The sequence below is a fragment of the Geotrypetes seraphini genome, chromosome 14 (genome assembly GCF_902459505.1).
Source record: "Geotrypetes seraphini chromosome 14, aGeoSer1.1, whole genome shotgun sequence".
Classification (NCBI taxonomy): Eukaryota; Metazoa; Chordata; class Amphibia; order Gymnophiona; family Dermophiidae; genus Geotrypetes; species Geotrypetes seraphini.
Window position 1 is genome coordinate 68,501,994 of NC_047097.1, and position 20,850 is coordinate 68,522,843.

The 20,850-nt window shown below is 45.2% G+C and overlaps 1 long non-coding RNA gene across 1 annotated transcript in view; it reads right to left on the minus strand.

Annotated features, from left to right (window-relative positions):
- The window catches only part of LOC117348609, a 61,377-nt gene that overhangs the window by 17,593 nt on the left and 22,934 nt on the right, over positions 1 to 20,850 (minus strand). Inside the window, exon 2 of the long non-coding RNA XR_004537008.1 lies at positions 18,957 to 19,045. This is a non-coding gene — a long non-coding RNA (uncharacterized LOC117348609). The remainder of the gene's footprint in view (positions 1 to 18,956; positions 19,046 to 20,850) is intronic.

The following is a 20,850-nucleotide window of genomic DNA, read 5'->3' on the forward strand; positions in this document are numbered from 1 at the left end:
TCCCAATGGACTCTGGCCCACCCTTCTTGTCCCCATCCATATATTGTACTTGGCCCCTGAGCTATACGGTAAGCTGTATTGTAGCAAAACAGACAGCGGAGACAAAACCAATGTGCGCTCTTATAAGTTTATTAAACCCGACACGGGCCATGTTTCGGCCAAAGGCTTGCATCAGGGGTCCAACGATATTTGAAACACAGTGATATACGAAAGTGAAAAATATCATTATATAGCGCCAACTGCCCATAATAAATTCAATAGTAAATCATTAGCCACAAAAGAGCGAAGCTTAACTATCACTGTAACCGTTTTGCCTCCATCATCTGTCCTGGGAAGTTTTCTGATGTTGCTTTGAGTCTACCCCTTGGATTTTCCTGTGGTGATCCCTAGCTCTAGAATTTCCTTTCAGTTGAAAAAAGGTTCAATTCTTATTTATTTATTTGGTTAGTTTTCTATTCCGTCCGTCAGAATGGGTAACAAGGTTGACATACATAATTGCAGAGACCAATTATGAATTTACATATGTACAGTAACGTCAAGTTTAGCATACGGTTTGGTCATTTTAAGTTAACATACGGTTATTTCCATCTTTAGTTAACAAACAGAGTGGATCTAGTTCAATGTACATTAGAATACATTTGGTTGGAAGCATTATTGATACATTTCAGATATTTCAGTGCCTCCATTATAGCTTGCTATCTCTCCTCACCTCTAGGGCGGTGCTTCTCAACCTCAAGGCACCCATCAAGTTTTCAGGATCTCCACAATCAAGGGGGCAGTGCTTGCACATCTATCTCATGCATATTCATGATGAATATTCTGAAAACCTGATGGGGACTGGTACCATAACTAAACCGCGTGGGACAAAAGCACACCGACAATTGAACACTGGACTTATGCGCACCGCATTCAAATAGTAAACTGACAAGTGTTTGCGCCTCCGTTGAGGGGTATGGGGCGTCAAACCTCCCCCCCCCCCACTACATTGAAAACTGCCGAAAATCCCCCAAACTAAGGAAAATGGTAGTTTTCAGTGTGTGTGTGGAGGGGTGTTCCCCCCCCACCCACACACCTCCCCTCAGAGTGGTAACAGCAAGTGTATGAATGCGGCACACATAAGTCCTGCGTGGGATTGTCGGTGCGCAATTGTCGGTGTGTTTTAGTCCTGCGTGGTTTTGAAGCGTCACCGATGGGACTAGGTGTGCTTCAAGGATTAAATTGAGAAGCACTGCTTTAGCTTATTCATAAGTAGGCTCTCAAGTCTCATCTCAAATGATTTTGGATGGCCTGCAGAGGAAAGAAATGACTCACTAGGATAGTGTCCTAAGCCCCAGTTTGGCCACTATTGAAGACAGGATACTAGGCTTGATGGACCTTCGGTCTGTCCCAGTATGGCAATTCTAATGTTCTTATGTGGGCAACAGTTGCGTAGCGAGGGTAGGAGACACCTGGGGCAGTTGCGCCCTCCCCCCATGCCCTCCTCTCTGTCTCCCTCGCTAATTCCGCACCAACCACGCCCGTATCTCTTTAAATCTTCACCAGCACAAGCAGCTTCTCCGGCCTGCTGCTGGCACTGGCATAGGCTTTCCCTCTGACGTCACTTCCTGTCCCCGCGACCTGGATGTGATTTCAGAGAAAGCGAAGCCGTCACGAGCAGCAGGCCAGAGTACTTATTCGCGCTGACAAAGATTTAAAGAGGTATGTAGGGGCGGGGAAGGGAGGGCGTGAGCGTGAGACAGGAAGGTGGAGAGGTGCAGGCGCCCCCACCAAGTCGGCGCCCGGTGCAGTCTGCCCTTACTACAGCACGGGTGGGGAACAAGGGCCGCAATCCAGTCGGGTATTCAGGATTTCCCCAATGAATATGCATGAGATCTATTTGCTTACATAATATCATTGAGTTTTCTGTGCTCCAGAGTCTTTGAGGCTGGTTTTCTATATTGTTATAAATATACGTCACACCCTCAGCAGGAAAGGAAGAATTAACTACACACTAGTTGCTTTATATAACTAATATCATCTGTGCCAGTTTAACTACACAGAGATCAGCACTTTTTGGCAATACAAGTTTCAGCACAGAATAAATTCTATGATGTCTTTCATCGACAATGCTCCCAAAACCTACATCGCCATCTCTTCTGGTTCATATTGCCGTTCATCATATGACATTTATATTCACAAGTTATTTATAGGGCATTACAAAAACTCCAAAGAGGTCACTTCCATTAAAAACATCCATTCCCTCAGTGTCCAGTGTATATTATGGACATTTAAAGGGGAAAATCACTCTAGGTAAGCAGGTTGATTAGCTTTCCAAATCTCTTATATAAAACAGAGGAACACAAGACTACATACATCAGGTGTTCTTACAACTGCAGCAGTGGCGGCAGCAAATCATAGACATTTGTCATCCCTTACGGCTGTCTGACAGTTCTGACAATTCATTAGGCCGGGCTGGAAAGAGGTTTAGAAAGCAAAACAGGGATCACAGGCAGTGCAGTTGCTTCTGCATGATCCAGTAATGGCTGATTTGTATCATTTTTCGTGATGGATACACCGTTCAGATTATGCTCGGCGGGGATCTAAGCCTCGTCTCTCCACCCCGGTCCCCTAATGCTGCAACCCGGGGGGGGGGGGTGTTTGTCTAGAGACTTCTTATTTCCCAAGAAGCAGCTTCATAAAACTATGTTTTAGGTTTTAATGAAGTACAGATTTTTTTTTTTTTCCATCCAGAGCCCACTTTCCTCACCTTTTACATTGCAACCTTCCCCCCCTACTTCAAAAGAGACGTGACAGCAAAATAGTGCTCTCGTCGTAGAATTTTTCAGATCTCAGAATAAATACAAAAATATTGCTCTCACCTTTGAGCATTTACATACCAGCATAAATTATGTAGAGACACTGGATTTCTAGAATGATCTCCCTACAACATGAAAATTTGTTGTTAGCATGGCGGTTAGAGCATGCTAGAACAGAAAAAGGAAGTGGGGAAGGGACACAGGTCAAACCACTATGTGGACAATACATTTATTTAAAATGTCAACAAATTTTGGTTAAAATTACAGAAATCTATGAATAAAATGTGGCATAACATAAGAACTGCAGCTGCTGGGTCAGACCAGTGGTCCATTTTGCCCAGCAGTCCGCTCACGCGGCAGCCCTCTGGTCAAAGACTGAGACTAGCCCCACCTGAGTACGTTCGGGTTCAGCAGGAACTTGTCTAACTTTGTCTTGAATCCCTGGAGGGTGTTTTCCCCTATAACAGATTCCGGAAGAGCGTTCCAGATTTCTACCACTCTCTGGGTGAAGAAGAACTTCTTTACGTTTGTACGGAATCTATCCCCTTTTTAACTTTAGAGAGTGCCCTCTCGTTCTCTCTACCTTGGAGAGGGTGAACAACCTGTCTTTATCTACTTTGTCTTGAGTCCCTGGAGGGTGTTTTCACCTATAACAGACTCCAGAAGAGCGTTCCAGTTTTCTACCACTCTCTGGGTGAAGAACTTCCTTACGTTCGTATGGAATCTATCCCCTTTCAAATTTAGAGAGTGCCCTCTTGTTCTCCCTACCTTGGAGAGGGTGAACAACCTGTCCTTATCTACTAAGTCTATTCCGTTCAGTACCTTGAATGTTTCATAAGAATTGCCGTTGCTGGGTCACACCACTGGTCCATCGTGCCCAGCAGTCCGCTCATGCAGCGGCCCTTAAGTTAAAGACCAGTGCCCTAACTGAGTCTATCCTTACCTGCGTTCGTTCTTGTTCAGCAGAAACTTGTCTAACTTAGTCTTGAATCCCTGGAGAGTGTTTTCCCCTATAACAGCCTCCCGGAAGAGCGTTCCAGTTCTCTACCACTCTCTGGGTGAAGAAGAACTTCCTTACATTTGTACGGAATCTATCCCCTTTCACCTTTAGAGAGTGCCCTCTCGTTCTCTATACCTTGGAGAGGATGAACAACCTGTCCTTATCTACTTATCCCTTCAGTATCTTGAATGTTTCGATCATGTCCCCTCTCAATCTCCTCTGTTCGAGGGAGTCCTTTATAATAATACTGGACCCCCAACACGGTCCGTGTTTCGGCCAAAAAGGCCTTCCTCGGGGGCGTAAAAGGTAGCCCAGTAGATGACGCCAAATTGCATAAAATCAAGCACAAAATAGGTTACTGGTGGTAAGTATGACAAAGTTTCTGCTGCCTGGCACAATGTCGGAAAAAACGCAACCTCAAAACAACGCTGCGATAACACAAATTAGAGCATGCTAACATCACAGGTGGTAGGTTGACATTTAGTGCACCATACCTGCTCCATGAAGTGAGAAGAATAGGTTAACATTGCAGATAATGGAGCACTGTTAGGGGAGGACTGGCCTACTGGTTAAAGCCGCTGCCTCAGCACTCTGAGGTTGCAGGTTCAATCCAACCCTCTATTGCCCCAGGTACCACTGCTAGATTCTCAGCCTGCTGGGACAGATAGGGAAAGTACCCAAGAGTAACTGATTATTTATTTGTTTCTTCAATTTTCTATACCTTTCTTCCCAGGGAGTTCAGAATGATTTACATGAATTTATTCAGGCATTCAAGTATTTTTCCCTGTCTGTCCCGGCGAGCTCACAATCTATCTAATGTACCTGGGGCAATGCGGGGATTAAGTGACTTGCCCAGGGTCACAAGGAGCAGTGTGAGTTTGAACCCACAACCTCAGGGTGCTGAGGCTGTAGCTTTAACCACTGCACCACTCTAGAAATCAACATGTAGCAAAAGTGAGCCAAGTATAGGACAATGAAGCCATTGTGACATCACTGATGAGGTTGGCTCTTATTCATTGGTGGAAGAAGGCATTGTGATGTCACAATTCCAACTCTGGTTATCAGAGGCTGAAACTTTTCACACTATTTATTTATTCAATTTTCTATACTGTTCTCCTAGGGGAGCTTTTCCTCCACTGGCCAATGTTCTCTTCTTCTCCAGCCCTTCCTCTACCATCCAACATTCATTCCTTCTCCTGCTTTTCTTCTACTGGCCAATGTTCTCTTCTTCTCCAGCCCTTCCTCTACCATCCAACGTTCATTCCTTCTCCTGCCTTTCCTCCACTGGCCAATGTTCTCTTCTTCTCCAGCCCTTCCTCTACCATCCAACATTCATTCCTTCTCCTGCCTTTCCTCCACTAGCCAATGTTCTTCTTTTCCAGCCCTTCCTCTACCATCCAACATTCATTCCTTCTCCTGCCTTTCCTCCACTAGCCAATGTTCTTCTTTTCCAGCCCTTCCTCTACCATCCAACATTCATTCCTTCTCCTGCCTTTCCTCCACTAGCCAATGTTCTTCTTTTCCAGCCCTTCCTCTACCATCCAACGTTCATTCCTTCTCCTGCCTTTCCTCCACTGGCCAATGTTCTCTTCTTCTCCAACCCTTCCACCTGCTCCCTGATGCTCTTTTTTCTCCAGCCCTTCCTGTTCCAAGTAACAACTGACCTGAATTTGGTTGCAGTGGTCTGCAAGGGGTGTGTGGGTAGGGTCCTGACAGTCAGCAGTCCAGCATTGGGTGGGGTAGGGGTAGGGGGGAGGTTACCAGCAGTGGTGGCAGTAATGTGACTGCAAAGGATCTGGAAAGCTGGAATTGTGGAGGGAGCCATTGTGCCGGTGAGCAGAGCACTTCAGGAGAGCAGCACTAGCAGACAATCCACATGGTCATAGCAACCAGCAGGTAGTCGGAAGTTATGCATCATCCCCAGAATTCTATAAACAATGCTGTGAGTTGCATGCTCAAATGTGGGCTTGCACAACTTAATTGAACAATGAGTCAATTAGTGATGATAATAAGCTTCTTAATTTAAATATTCATTTGCATGAATCTAGGCATGGGATCTGCACATAAAATTTCGTTACAGCAGCAAAAAGGGGTATGGGAGTTTCATGGGTGGATTGGGGATGTTCTTCAAGGTTACATATGGGCATCCATGCTTAATTTTAGGTGTGAGGTTTTGCGCCAGGTTTTCATAGGTGCAAATGGCTGTGTCTAAAGTTAGGCATGGATTCCAGGCTTAGGCCCTTTTCTATTGATGGCATTTAACTATAGGTGGACAAAAACAGAAGAAAACAAATCCCTCCCAGGACACCAACAAGCAATACCAGTGAAGGAGACGCAAACCAATGGACTGTGATTGGATCAATTTATTAAGTGATACACAATGACTCAACACAATTCATGTTTTGGCCAAAGACCTGCATCAGGAGTCTAGTAGCGTAGAATAAATCGATGATGCTCCAAGCTGATTTGATCACAATTATAAACTGATGCGACATCAGAAAGGTCGCACAGTCCTAGAAGTTGAATAAAACGTTGTGAAAAAAAAATGGCTGCCAACTTCTGGGACTGTGCGACCTTTGCAATGTCACATCAGTGTATAATTATGATCAAATCAGCTTGGAACATCATCAATTTATTCTACGCTACTAGACTCCTGATGCAGGTCTTTGGCCGTAACACGAATCATGTTGAGTCGTTTTGTATCACTTAATAAATTGATCCAACCGTAGTCCATTGGTTTGTGTCTCCTTCGCTGTGGTATTGTTTATCTAACTTTAAGCACTATTTATAGAATAGCACTTATATGGTGGTGGTGGGTAAGGGGGGTTGGCGCTGTTTTTTTTAGGTGCAATTCAGTCCCATATGACTTCTGGCCAACTGCTGATTAATAAAGATGGGGGAGGAGCAATGGCTGAAGTATGACATTTCGGGGGCACCATACCATTCCAATCCCTTTGGTATAACAAAACTTGCAAGAACTGTTTCCATCATAATCTGCCAATGCATGGGCAAGATGGGGATAAAATAGGTCAGAGTGTAGCAGAAAATTGGTTTCAAATGCCTTTAAGTTGCATTGTGTGATATATATACACTTCTCCCTCTGTATCTGCGGTTTCCGTATCTGCGGATTCGCTTATTCACGATTTTTCGGCTGCTGACTCCGCCCCCTAATTTTCATCACTGAACCCGGCGTTTCACATTGGAAATCGCTGCTCCTGGTGGTTCATGGAGGACATCGCTGCTCCCGGCGTTGTACGGAGCAAATCGCAGGTCGGGTTATTCATGGTTTATTATCTTTTTCAGGTCTATTTTACCGAAAAACCGCGAATAACAGGCAAAAAGTTATTCGTGGTTTTTCGGTATTCACGGCTATGTTCTACCCGCATCCCTCACGAATACGGAGGGATAAGTGTATATACTTTATATAAAATTAAAGGCTTTGCCCAATTCTAAAGGACATTACTAGTTCGACTGGATTTTTCCCCCGTTAGGACAAAACCTCAAATGATTTGATTATTTTTAAACAAACTTGTGTTTAATTTTAGCTATTGATTTTTCGTTTCTGGGTGTTTTTCCCATGTGGGCAATGATTTTGTGTTTTAGCCATAAGCCAGAGAATTTCAATGAACGAATACTAAAACAGAAGACTGTTGACGTAAGTAAAGCAACAAAATCAAAGTGAAAATAAAATGGAAAAGGATTTTTATCATTCTTTCTTTACCCGCAGTCGGAATTTAGGAATCCAGTTCAGGGATAATATGTCAACAACCAACCAGCGTTTATGCTTTTCTCCCCTAAACAAGATTCAAAATGAGCCTAAATTTTGAGAGTGCCATGGTTTATGGTCTTCTCACTTGGTTCAGCTTTACTGTAAGATGTCAGAATAATTTATAACAGCAGTACACTATATTTTGACTTCTGATCATTCAGTGCTAAACCTCGTTGGCAGCTATTAAATCTACCAAGGTGTGATAGAGAAGACCGAATGTTCACAATTGTGTTTAATGTTGGAATTGTGATTGTTTTCAGGGGAAGCTAAAAAGGAAGGCTGAGAAATGATTTCAGCCCTTTTAAAGTGCCAACGATCCAAACGGGTATAATGAAAAGGTAGTGAACCTGATGAATGAGGAAGGGCAGAGCCAAGAGCACCTCCTTCAGTGGTCAAGGCTGCGTGTGGCCCAGGAGAAAGCAGGGATTCAACGCTTTGAATATATTACCCTGCTTCTGAGCTATCTCCCAAATACTAACGTCAGGTAAATTTAAAGGTGTTGACAGCTGCGGCCTGAATTTGACCTGGATGTTCAAGGATGGGTCTAATTTAGGCACTGGCATTGAATATTTGGGTTATAGCCAACAGCTGGAACTTATCCAGGTACCAGCAATATTCAGACTAGTAGATGGATAAGTGCTCAGATAAATTGAGGGCATCCCAACTTTTTGTCATCCCAACTTTGGGCGCTTACCTAGTTAGCAAGCGGAATACAACTATTAATTGAGTAAGGGGCCCTTTTATTAAATACTAGTCTTTAAGCCCGTTACATTAACGGGTGCTAGAATAGATGTGTCTGTCTGTCTTTCTTTCTGTCTCCTTAGCCGCTGTCTGTCTTTCTTTCTTTCTTTCTCGCTCCTTGGCCGCTGTCTGTCTCTCAGGCCCCCTGTCTGTTTGTAATTCTTTCTGCCTGTATCTCTCCCTGGCCCCTTGCCTGTCTGTCTTTCTTTCTGTCTGTCTCTCTCCCTGGCTCCCTGGCCTATCTCTCTGTGGCCCCCCGACCAAACTAAGATTGCTATCTGCCCCCCCAGCACACCCCTCCCCCCCCAAATCAGCCCCTTTTCCCTCTCCTCTTCCACTTCCCTGTGCAGCAGTAGCAGCCGGATGCCTCACAGCACCTTGGACACCCTCCTGCCATCGCTCTCACCGCCGCACGCCGCAAATGGAACACGGCACGGAAGCACAAATCACGGCGGCAGGGATCACGCCATTTCAACTGCGCCTGCACGGGTAAGGGTTTTATTATAGAGGATGTATGAGATGGATTTGCATGCACTGCCTCCTTGAGATACAAATCTTTCTCATGCATATTTATTATGGAGATCCTGAAAACCTGACCTGCCTGTGGCTCTCGAGGACCGGGATTGCCGACCCCTGGCCTAGCTTGTTTTCGGTTGCTGGGCCTGTTTTATGGAATGATCTTCCTTTCTGTCTTTGATAAATGTCCTCACTTCAGGAGGGGTTTGAAAACGTATCTATTTCTGCAAGCTTTTGGTTGAGGCTGTTGGCTGAATATTTTGTATTTAGATGATCTGCATGCCGCTGCTTTTGTTTTATGATGTACGTTTTATTGTAGAAGACTGATAAATGGGTATGAGCACTGTGAATATTGGGCAAAAAAGTACCCGTGGGCTTTGCAAGAAAATGGACAGTGTTAAAATCCACTTCCTTAAGATAGAATGGTTCCTGGAATATGACATCATTGTACTTGTCAGGGATCTCGAATATCCCATTTGATATATTCTTCTTGAAACTCAGTTCAATATAGCATTTACAGTTCTGGTTTTCTAGTCTTGCTTGTGTTTAATGATGGAGGAGGGGAAAGATCATTTCAGTTAATTAACAGAGTTGATGTAGTGGTGAGATGAATGATATTTGGTGAGCTACATTATAAATCCTCTTCCATTTACTGTATTCACAGACTTTCCATTTTATTCCATAATCTTTCTTTCTTTCTTTTTCAAAATTTAACAAATTCAACAAGATAAATTCTTGCACAAGAAATACAGAAAGAAACTCAAATAATTAAAGAAATCTTCAATTCACATAAAAATTGCTATCTAATCTAATCTTTTATTTCTGCTTTGCTCATACCTAGGTAGGCTCAAGGCGACTTAAAGAGGGGGAGAGGAAGGAGAAGGGGGAGGAGTGGGAGGAGAAGAGAAGAGGAGGGTAGGAGGGGGGTAGGGAGAGGGGTTGAGGGGGAGGAGGTTAAGTGTCAAATAGATGAGTGTCTGGAATATGGTGTAGTTAGGTTCCATCCTGGTCATTTCAGTAAGGTCATTCAAAGTTTTAGAATAACAAGGAGGGCAGATCTTGGTAAAGAGAAGAGAATCCTATTTAAGACCCCAAAAGAATAAGAAAAAGGCTTAACGGAAGGTCCCAATATCCATAAGAGCGGTTCTTAATCTCTCCCAAACATTCACGTCGCCAGCTTCTTCATATCCAAGAATGTTCTCGGTTGTTCTGGTGCAAAGAAGACATATTTCATTCCCAAATACTTAATCATACACTTGCACAGATATGCCAAAAGGAATGAACATAAGAACATAAGCAGTGCCTCCGCCGGGTCAGACCATAGGTCCATCCTGCCCAGCAGTCCGCTCTCGCGGCGGCCCAAACAGGTCACGACCTGTCTGAATAACCAGAAGGGGCCCCCTTGGCCACCTTGGTTTCCCATCGAAGTCCTATCTTCCCATCGAAGTCCTAATCCTCCGGTCTTGCACATTCACGACTTGGTTGGGTTTCCATACTTATTACCTGGTTAGTTTTCTATGCCTCCGCGCTGCGCTCAATTGTCTGCGCGCGCCTTTGTCCCGGCGCGCTTTTGACCTGACACCGGATACTTGATATGTTCTTGGAAAATATGATAAATAAATAATTAGAAAAAAAAAAAAAAAAGAAGATGCTTCCATTTCTGTCTGTTTCGACAAAGTTCTCTGCCCCTGAATCGGCAGTGAACTCGATAAATATGAAACGTGCTGTAATCGTCCAACATTTCCCTATCTTCAGCTTGACCGACATCAGCTTTGTTCATTTACATTCATCCATCTGTTCCAGGCATCTGTTATCAATTGCACAGAACACTTTGGAATAGCAATACCTGTGTGTCAAACTAGTTTTATTAATAAACCGAAAGGAGATGATACACGCTATAGGTGAAATTGACGGCTTCTTCCAATCATTGTTTTATTTTGACATCAACAAATTACAGTCCGTGTGTTCTTTTCATAATGAGATATGATGGTGGTAAGCACAGAAATGCAATAGCTAGTTGAAGTTTTAAAAATGCATCTTCTATAACCTTCGCTTTTTTAAAAATTGTAATCTGTCTTGAGCCTTGCTAGATAGAAACAAGCTAGAAATTGCCAGTTTAAATGAAATAATTATTTTCATTGCCTTTGATAGTTTGCACCCCCCCAAAAAAAAATCCCATAAAAATATCTTTATTGGAAGGTACAGGAGTGGAAAACATTCAGATTGTAAAACAAATAATAATTCAGAAAAGTAATCTGAATAATTACCGACATTCATTCAGGGCTCCTTTTACTAAGCCGCGTTAGGGCTTTAGCACGCGGAATAGCGTGCATTAGACCTTAAAGCCAGCATTAGTTCTAGAAGCATACCGCGCGGTAATTTAAAGTTTTTTATTAGGATTTTTATATACCACCTATCAAGGTTATCTAAGCGGTTTTACAATCAGGTACTCAAGCATTTTCCCTGTCTGTCCCGGTGGGCTCACAACCTATCTGGGGCTATTGAGGATTAAGTGACTTGCCCAGGATCACAAGGAGCAGCGCGGGGTTTGAACCCACAACCCCAGGGTGCTGAGGTTGTAGCTTCAACCACTGCGCCACACACATTCCTGCATGCACTAAAAACACTAGCGCTCCTTAGTAAAAGGAGCCTTCAGTGTAATTAGTCTGGAGCAGAGCAAAGAACAGTCACTACTCTTTAATCCAGCCCCTCTTCTCCTATCAATCCTGGACCATGTAGGCCTCCCTTGGTTCCACAGTTCCACTTCCTTTTTATGCACCAATTAAGCTCTGTCCATTCTCCTCATTTGTTGGATTATGGTGCAAGAATTGGTATTATAACAGGAAGTATCAGAGGAGGTGGAGCAAGGCCTAGCAAAGGCCCATCGAGTGCCTGTTTCAATCACTGTGCTGCTACTAGAACTGCTGGACCAGGGTAAAAGGAAAGGCATTGCTGGACTGGGACAGGGAGGTGAGAGGCGCTGCTATACCTGGGATAGATGGAGAGATGCTAATTGGCCTGGAGTGGGGTTGAGAGGGAGAGTGCTGCTGGACATAGGGGAGGGGGCTGAGAGGTGATACTGGCTTGGGGGGGGGTATTAGAGGGACAGGTGCTGCCGAGCCTGGTAGATGAGGATGAGACGGAAAGGTTCTGCTGGACTTAGGGGAGGGGGCTGAGAGGTGATACTGGCTTGGGGGGGGGGTATGAGAGGGACAGGTGCTGCCGAGCCTGGTAGATGAGGATGAGAGGGGGAAAGGTTCTGCTGGAGTGAGGGGGGAGGGGAGAAGTACTGTTAGACCTGAGGGATGAGGGCATGAGTGGACCTAGTGGAGGGAATCGAGAGAAAAGGTGTGCTGGACCTGGGGAGGGGTTGAGAGGGAGATGTGTGATGGTCCAGGGGAGTTGAGACAGAGAAGTGTGCTGGACCCAGGAGTGAGAGGGAGAGATGTGTTTGGCCAGGTGGGGAGGGGGGGGGTGATAGGGAAAGGTGCTGCTGAACCTGGAGGTGAGAGAGGGGCTGATGGACTTGGGGGAAGATGTTAGAGAGGAAGAAAAAAAGAGAAGAAAGGCAGCCTAGTATTGGGCAAAAAGAGGCACCTTGATTCATTATGTCCTATTTATAACAACAACAAAAAGTATTTCACAAAAGTAGAGAACTGTCTTTATAGTAGGCCCCATCTAAGTCTGGTCATTAATTTTTACTCAGTTTGTAAGCATAACACACCACCTGTCAAGGGGCCAAGCAGTTGATATGAGAGTGAGATATAAGAGACCTTGCCAGTTGTGTCTTGGTCTGTAGGCCAGTTGCAGTGACCTGCATGGGTTATGCATATTGCCTAGTTAGTTAGCTGTCTAACAATAAAATCTGCGGCTGGAGTTCAGGGGTACCCAGTTGAAATGTGCTTGACTTAGGGACACTTGGCTTGAAGAAGTGGGGAAGCAGTGGACTGAATCTCCTGCATCTTGGGATATTTCAAGAGAGAACTTCAGGCTTTACAAATCTGTGTTTTGCACTTCCCACAGTGATGATCTTCCCACCATTTCTATGTCGTCTCTTTCATCATAGTAACATCTCCTCAATGACAGATCTTGAACTGAGGCTCTGTAAGTCTTCTTTGGTTGCATTTAAATATGCATTGCCTAGAATCTAGATCATTCTTCTCAGCCAGTGTTCTACGTACAACCAGTGTGTTGCCAAAGAATCGAGATGCTTTCCTCTCTCTACCATGCCAATACAACTTTGACACGGTATTAAATTTTGAGGGAAACATTGCAAGCTCCTTCAGACCTAGATCATCCTCTTCTTACTTTACCAGCGTTGTAGTGTACTGCAGTGTCTTAGCTGACAACACGGGAGTGAATGACCATTTGGCAGGGCCCACTGCTGTTTTACCTGCCGAAATGAGGAATTTGTCCCTTATTTATATTCACAGAGTGGTCTACACTTTTAACGCCTCTTTGTACTTGTCTGATTATATTACAAGGTGAAATGCCCATGACTATGATCTTAGAATGCCAACTAGCCTCAGGACCCATCAGCCAATTACTTACCTACTTTCTAACTCAACTCTCTCCGCCTTTACTTTTAAATATTAAAATTTGTCCTACATTGATGAGGTAATGCCATACACTATGCCAGTGGTATTCAACCTAGTCCTCTGAAAACCCGACTGGGTTGAATACCACTGCACTATGTAACAAAATTTTATATTTTTTTTTTCCTGGGTCTTAAGTGTTCTTTCTTAATTGCCTGTGCCACAAAAGTATAGAAAATGGCCATCATTCCCCTCAAACTTTGCTTTTGTAACCAGGACATTGATATTTTGAAATTTACTTTTTTACAGAACATTCCAGATTGATTCCAAGCTGAGTAAATTTAAGTCCCTTTTCCTAAGGCACAGTAGGGCATTGTTTTTCCACAGGATGGTTCAGAGGGGAAAAGAGAACCATGAAGTTTGCTATCCTAAGAATTTGGCGGGAACCTACTAACCACTCAAGCAACTGCTACTTCTGCATGGTGGATCCTTCCAAACATCAAACTGGCAAGCATGCAGCTGCAATCACATATCTGGAAATTCTTTCATCCATCGCCCTGGTGCCATCTTGCCCTGAGCTTCCCATGCCTAATCCCCCAGAAAGAGAGCAGTTGTCCTCAGAAAGGTCCTAAGGCTCTGATAGGCCCAGGTGCCTAAGACCACTCCCGTAAGAGGGGCTTCAGGCACCTTGGCCAACTGGAGTCTTAGGCCTCCTTCCCAGTGCATTCTGTGATGCATCGCCTAAGGCCACTTCTGGGTGAAACCACACTCAGCCTTGGGCGAGCTTAAACATCCCTAGGCGCCCGCGACAGACGCCTACAACGTAGGCAGCCTGCCTCGTTTTTTTTTTTTTTTTTTTTTTTAAGAAAACGTGCATCCTGATTGGCTGCTTAGGACCCCCTACTGCCGCCTACAATCGGGACATTGTTTATCTGTATTGAATAGGGTGTTGTAACTTTCAAGGTGTCTTGTAGATTAGACAGAAGGTAAGTGTAAGGTAAATAAAATGTATTCTTATCATCTTCCTAAAATGAACTACCGTATTTGCCGGCGTATAAGACGACTTTTCAGTACCTTAAAATCCTCCCCAAAGTCGGGGGTCGTCTTATACGCCGGGTACTGTTTACATGCCCTTACTTTACATTAGAGAGCTGCACGGGGACGCCCCTAGGGTCGCGGGGATCACATGGGGACGCCCCCTAGGGTCGCGGGGATCCCATGGCGACGCCTCCGAGGGTCGCGGGGCTGGATGTACTCAGTCTTCTGGATGTACGCGGCTCTTCTTCTCCCTACCTTCTCTGCTTGCAGCACAGAGCCGAACGGAAGTCTTCCCGACGTCAGCGCTGACGTCGGAGGGGAGGGAGGGCTTAAACAAAGCTTAAACAAAGCCCTCCCTCCCTCCGACGTCAGCGCTGACGTCGGGAAGACTTCTGTTCGGCTCTGTGCTGCAGGCAGGGCAGATAAGGAGAAGGAGAGTAGCCTCGCGGTTCGAGTGGCTACCAAGGGAGAGGAGCGGCCCGCCCCGCCCCGGTTGCAGCACAGCCGGCCAGGTTCCCTTACTTTTGTGGCACTTCCCGACCGACCGATAACAGCCCGGGTCCGACAATCCTCCCTGCCCTGTAGCCGCGAATCTAAATTACCTTCTTACAGCAGCTGTAAGAAGGTAATTTAGATTTGCGGTTAAGGGCAGGGAGGTTTGTCGGACCGGGGCTGTTGTCGGTCGGTCGGGGAAGTGCCACAAAAGTAAGGGGACCTGGCCGGCTGTGCTGCACCCGGGGCGGTAGAGAAGGTGTGCGGAAGAAGGGGTAGTCTTATACGGCGAGTATATAACAAACTCTATGTTTTAACTGTAAAAGTTGGGGGGTCGTCTTATACGCCCAGTCGTCTTATACGCCGGCAAATACGGTACTTTGACTGCATAGGAGCTTGGATTATATGTTTGGATATATCCTATTTGGAAATTATTAATAGCAAACTGATGTGTGTATATTCCAACAACTAGAATGTTCATTTTAAAATAAGTGCATATTGCAGATTGCTAGGGCTAATGTTTCTTTCAGAAGGAAGAAGGGGGGGGGGTGGAGGGGGAGGGGGGCATGTTGACCAGCCAATGCAGTATAATTATACAGGGCATTTTGTTTTCATTCTGTAGGCACGCAGGGTCTCCAATAAAATGATGCATGGGACAAGCGTCTGGTAGGGGCTGATGGGATATAAATGAAACTAATTAAGGAAATGTCAAACATAATTAATAAAAGAGGTTTAAGTTGCAAAAACATTGTCAGTTGAATGAATGGGGCTGGAAGCAGCATTCCCATTGTTTTCTTCCCCCCCCCACCCCTTTTCAGTCTTTATTTAGCAGCGTTCAATTAGGTCGCGGGGAAGCTCTCGAAGACGCTCGCGTTCCACCTCACCTCCCCTTAGCCCAGTCCCACAGAGAAGGAGGAAAATAAATTTGCCTGTCGGCCTGCTGCCTGGAAAAAAAAAAAAAAAAATTAATTGCCAACTCCTCATCTTTTCCAAGTACTACAGGACATTAACATAACCAATTTGCCTGAACTCCTCACTAGCTGCTTAATAGAGCATCTGACCGGCTGATAAGACCTGGGTGCTGACGATACCTTGCATTAGCATTTCATAATATCAAAATATTACAGCGGCGTGATTCACGGTGCCCCATTTATTATTGATAAGAACAAAAAAGGTTTTATAAATAACAAAGGGGGTGAGCGACCTATAATTATTGCAAGCAAATTAGGGTGTGCGGCAGAGTCAGTTACATTTGCTTAGGAGTAATGATACTCAGGACCTTTCCTTTCCCTAGGGGTTAGAAAAATAATGGATTCCCTTGCAGCTGCAGATGGGGTAGAGAAAGGCTGTCATCCAGGACACTGTTTACATAAGACAGGCCGAGCATGTGGCTCTAAGGCCTGCTTGAGTCAGCTCCAATCATTTCAGTTACTGAAGCAGAGTCCTACAAAACTTGTCGAAAAATTGCTCAGCTAGGGAACTCATGTTTTTCACTCTACCCCCCAGGCAGTCTTCAGAAATTAGAAGGGCTTAAAAGAGAGTGACATACTGTATACACTCGAATATAAACCGGGATGTTTGGGCGCCAAAATGGGGGTCCTGGTTTATATTCAGGCCAGCGTCCAGCACACATACGCTCCCCTCCAAAGACTTATCGTAGGCCTCCACCGGGCCGCAAGGCTCTGCACCCTGTCCCCCCTTCCCTGCCCTGTCCATTTCACCTCCTCTGCCGCTGGAATCCCTGGTGGTTCAGAGGTGTAGTGGGCAGGAGCGAGGTTTCCGAGCTCCTGCCCCGCTGCTAACCTGGTCGGTCGCTGTCATGAGTTCCGGCTTCAACCACTGAGCGGTACCGAGCGGGAGCGTGCTTTGGCGCTGCTGCTCAGCGCTGTGCGGCTTCCTGAATGGCTCTCGTGAATTATTGCGAGAATTTGCGGGAGCCATTCAGGAAGTCGCTTAGCACTGACGGAGGAGGGAGGGGAGGGGGCTGGGTGCAGAACCTGATAGGGGAGGGAGGGGACACAGGTTACACTGCAACAGGTTAGGGTTATTCAAGAAGGAAAAATAGTCACAAATTCTCTAGAGCATTTTCAAAAATATACCAGAAAAGCAGGAATAGACATGTTATATGTTATAAGAATATTTTGTCCTCTTATACTCACACTTTTCTGTACAAGTATGCGGCTTTGTTGTTAATTTAAAAATTCAATAAATAAAAATATTTAAAAAAAAAAAAAAAATTTAAGCCCTTGACTCTGGAAGTATCAGCATTTAAATAGGAATACCATCTGTCCTAGAAAGGTACTGGCAGGGCAGGGAACTTTGAATATTAAGCCGCCCAACTTATATTCAAGTCAACCATTTTTCCTCCTTTTTTTGGGGGGGGAATGGGAGTTTCAACTTATATTCGGATCGGCTTATATTCGAGCATACACGGTACTTGATTAAAAAAACAGGGGTAGATATGCTTGTAAAAAGAATGATAAAGGTGAAACGTAGCTACTGTTACTGTATTGAAGCTCCAGGACAGGTACGCTTCTAGAAGACGGTGGTAGGACTCCTCTGTAAGTAGTGTGCTACTTCAAATAAATAAAGAAATATACCCTTTGAGTTTCTCTCTTTAAATCAATAATGGTAAGGAGAGGGGTGCCACAAGGATCTGCTCTCTCGGCCCTCTTGTTTAATTATGATTAAACAGGCTAGGCACCTTGGCCAATCAGGCCTTAGGATTAGTGGGGATGGGCGGACCCGCTATGCCTAAGGCCTGATTGGTCCAGGCTTCTACAGCCTGGGCCAATCAGGCCTTAGATTTAGCGGGGATGGGCCGGGAAGGGGCGGGCCCGTCTCATTTCCACGAGGCGGGCCCGTCGGCTGGACGGCAGCAAGACCCGTCCAGCCGACCAACATTGAAAGGTTAGTTGGGGGAGGGAGATTAGTTGGGGCGGAGGGTCGTTGGGCTTTCCAGCAGGAGGAGTTGGGCATCCTCCTGTCGGCGATTACGAGTTTGGGGGGGGAGGGGGTTCCGGGGTTCCGACAGGAGGAGTTGGGCATCCTCCTGTCGGCAATTACGAGTTTGGGGGGGGAGGGGGTTCCAGGGTTCCAACAGGAGGAGTTGGGCATCCTCCTGTCGGCGATTACGAGTTTGGGGAGGGGGGTCCGGGGTTCCGACAGGAGGAGTTAGGCATCCTCCTGTCGGTGATGGGACAGGCGGCCGCAACCGCGGTTGATATACATATTGCAGCAGGGAGATCCCTTGCTGCCATAAGTATAGCGGCCGCATCTAATTTAACCCGATTCTCTAACCGGCGTCTGTACCATGGACACCGGTTACAGAATCGGGGTTTAGTATAGGCCGATTCTGAATAGGACGCCTCTCCCGGGCGTCCTATACAGAATCAGGGCCTCGGTGTCTTGCGGGCCTCGCCTTCAATATAGGCGGCCTGCCTGAGGAGCATTTTTTTTTTTTTTTAAACGTGCATCCCGATTGGCTGATTAGACAGCTGTAGGACGCCTACAGCTGCCTAAAATCGGGACGCACTTTTGGAGAATCAGGGCCAAAATGTCTGGCCAGACTGTAGATGAAAACACCACGGCACCGTTCAGATGTACAATCCAGAATCCATGCCCAATCCTCCAACAAGTGCCTTGATTCACCTCTTAAAGAGTTCCTCAGGGAATGTATCAGCTGGAAAACTCCACTCCTCTTCCGTGTTTTTTTTTGCCAGTAATAGTACATACACAGCTTGGACTTAAAACCGTATTGAAGTTGTTTACTGCTGCATTGAAATTTTTGAGGCTTTTTCTCCACTGGTTTGTGAAATGGTTATCGGGGGAGTGTAACCCATCTCTGGTGAGTAATATCTTGTAGTTAAAATTTTAGGAAAATAATTATCTCATGTATCTGAATGTAATTCCCCTTGAGGTTGGATTTAGAAAAGGAGAACAACAAATTTAAAAGCCAAAAGATTCAGTGCAAAATTAAAATGAGGTTGGCCAAGAATGGAACAAAATCATCTGACATTGAAACCAAGATTTAAACAAATGTATAAGTATCATACGTGAATGTGACTCACCTAAGCTACTGAAAAGGGAGTGAATTGAGTATCCTCCACTGTCTTATCGATAAATTTCAGTACTGAGTAGAAGATAATCTTCAACTTTGCTGTAGAGAGAAAATAAATAATTAATTTCAAAGTCTAAAGAAAAAGTCCTAATACATCAAAAGACCTAAGGAAATGCTTTCTTTCAAAAGACTTCTTTGAAGATGTAATACCGAAGGCTTTCTTCTCAGTCCCATCCATTAACCTTTATCGTTCATCATTAGCCACCTGGATACATGAAGTGTGACAAGTTGGCATCTGTTCCTTACAAATTGCTAACTTACTAACCTTGGTCACAGTTGCCAATGGCAAAAGTCTTTCGAGCATCTGTAGTTCTTGGAAAGAGATTGTTCCAACAAATGCTGAGTTACGAAAACATCAGTTCATACAATCTAAAGACTTACCTGCAGTTTAACAATGTACTGTCGTTGACCTTGTTTATTTCATATTGCCAATGGCTTGAAAGGCAGGAGACGTGGAAGAAGGGGGGAATCTTTTTGTGTATCCTTAAATCCCTTTCCTGACTTTCTTAGACGTTAGAGACAAAGTCTGTGATTAACAAAGCATGGGGAGAACTTACCTTAATCTGGCTTTTGTCAATGCAGGGTTATCGCTTAAATCCTTGGATAAGCCTGAGGGAGTTAACGCCCAGGATGAGCATTGTTGGTTGTGTATTGATGTGCCTTTGGTAGAGCCGGTTGCTTTTCCTGATCACCCAGCCCTTCTCGCCCTTATGATTCCTTTCTGTTTCTTCTAGCTTTTCACAGCAGCAGTCTCTCCTCTTCTTGCCAGGAACCCTTTTCAGTTCCCTTCATTCTGTCCTAGCCATCTCTATCCCTGTCCCACAACTGCCCTCCCAGCATTCCCTCCCCCCCATCCATTACCCAGCCTCTCTTTCCTATTCAGCAGAATTCTCCTTCCCTCTCAGAAACCTCTTTCAGTCCTCGTCACTCCTTCCTTGACCTCTCTATTCCTCACCCCACAGCTCCAATCCCAGCGCACAGTGGTGTAGTGAGGTGCCCGGGTGGTGGTGTCCCTCCCCACCCTCTTCTCCACCCCCACTCCTTCCCTGCCCACCCCAAATGCACGCCCACCCCTTCCCTTCCCCATACCTTTTAACTTTCCTGGCGTGAGCAGCTTCACCAACTCACTGCCCGCGTGTCTGGGTTTTCCCGGACGTCTGGTAACCCTACTCTGATGTAGCATGCAGAAATGGAGGACTCAGTGTGATGTCATAATGCCTCATTCCACCAATGCCAAAGCTCCGTCCTCATCTGCACAAGCCTCAAACACTTTAAAATCCTAAGTAGCAACATTCTAGAGCTCAGATTGTGATGTCATAATGCCTCATTCCACCAATGCCTAAGCTCCGTCCTCATCTGCACAAGCCTCAAACACTTGAAAATCCTAAGTAGCAACATTCTAGAGCTCAGATTGTGATGTCATAATGCCTCATTCCACCATTGCCTAAGCTCCGTCCTCATCTGCACGAGCCTGAAACACTTTAACATCGTAAGTAGCAATATTCTAGAGCTCAGATTGTGATGTCATAATGCCTCATTCCACCAATGCCTAAGCTCCGTCCTCATCTGCACAAGCCTCAAACACTTTAAAATCCTAAGTAGCAACATTCTAGAGCTCAGATTGTGATGTCATAATGCCTCATTCCACCAATGCCTAAGCTCCGTCCTCATCTGCACAAGCCTCAAACACTTTCAAATCCTAAGTAGCAACATTCTAGAGCTCAGATTGTGATGTCATAATGCCTCATTCCACCAATGCCTAAGCTCCGTCCTCATCTGCACAAGCCTAGAACACTTTAAAATCATATGATTTGAGGCTTGTGCGAATAAGGCAGAGCTTACAG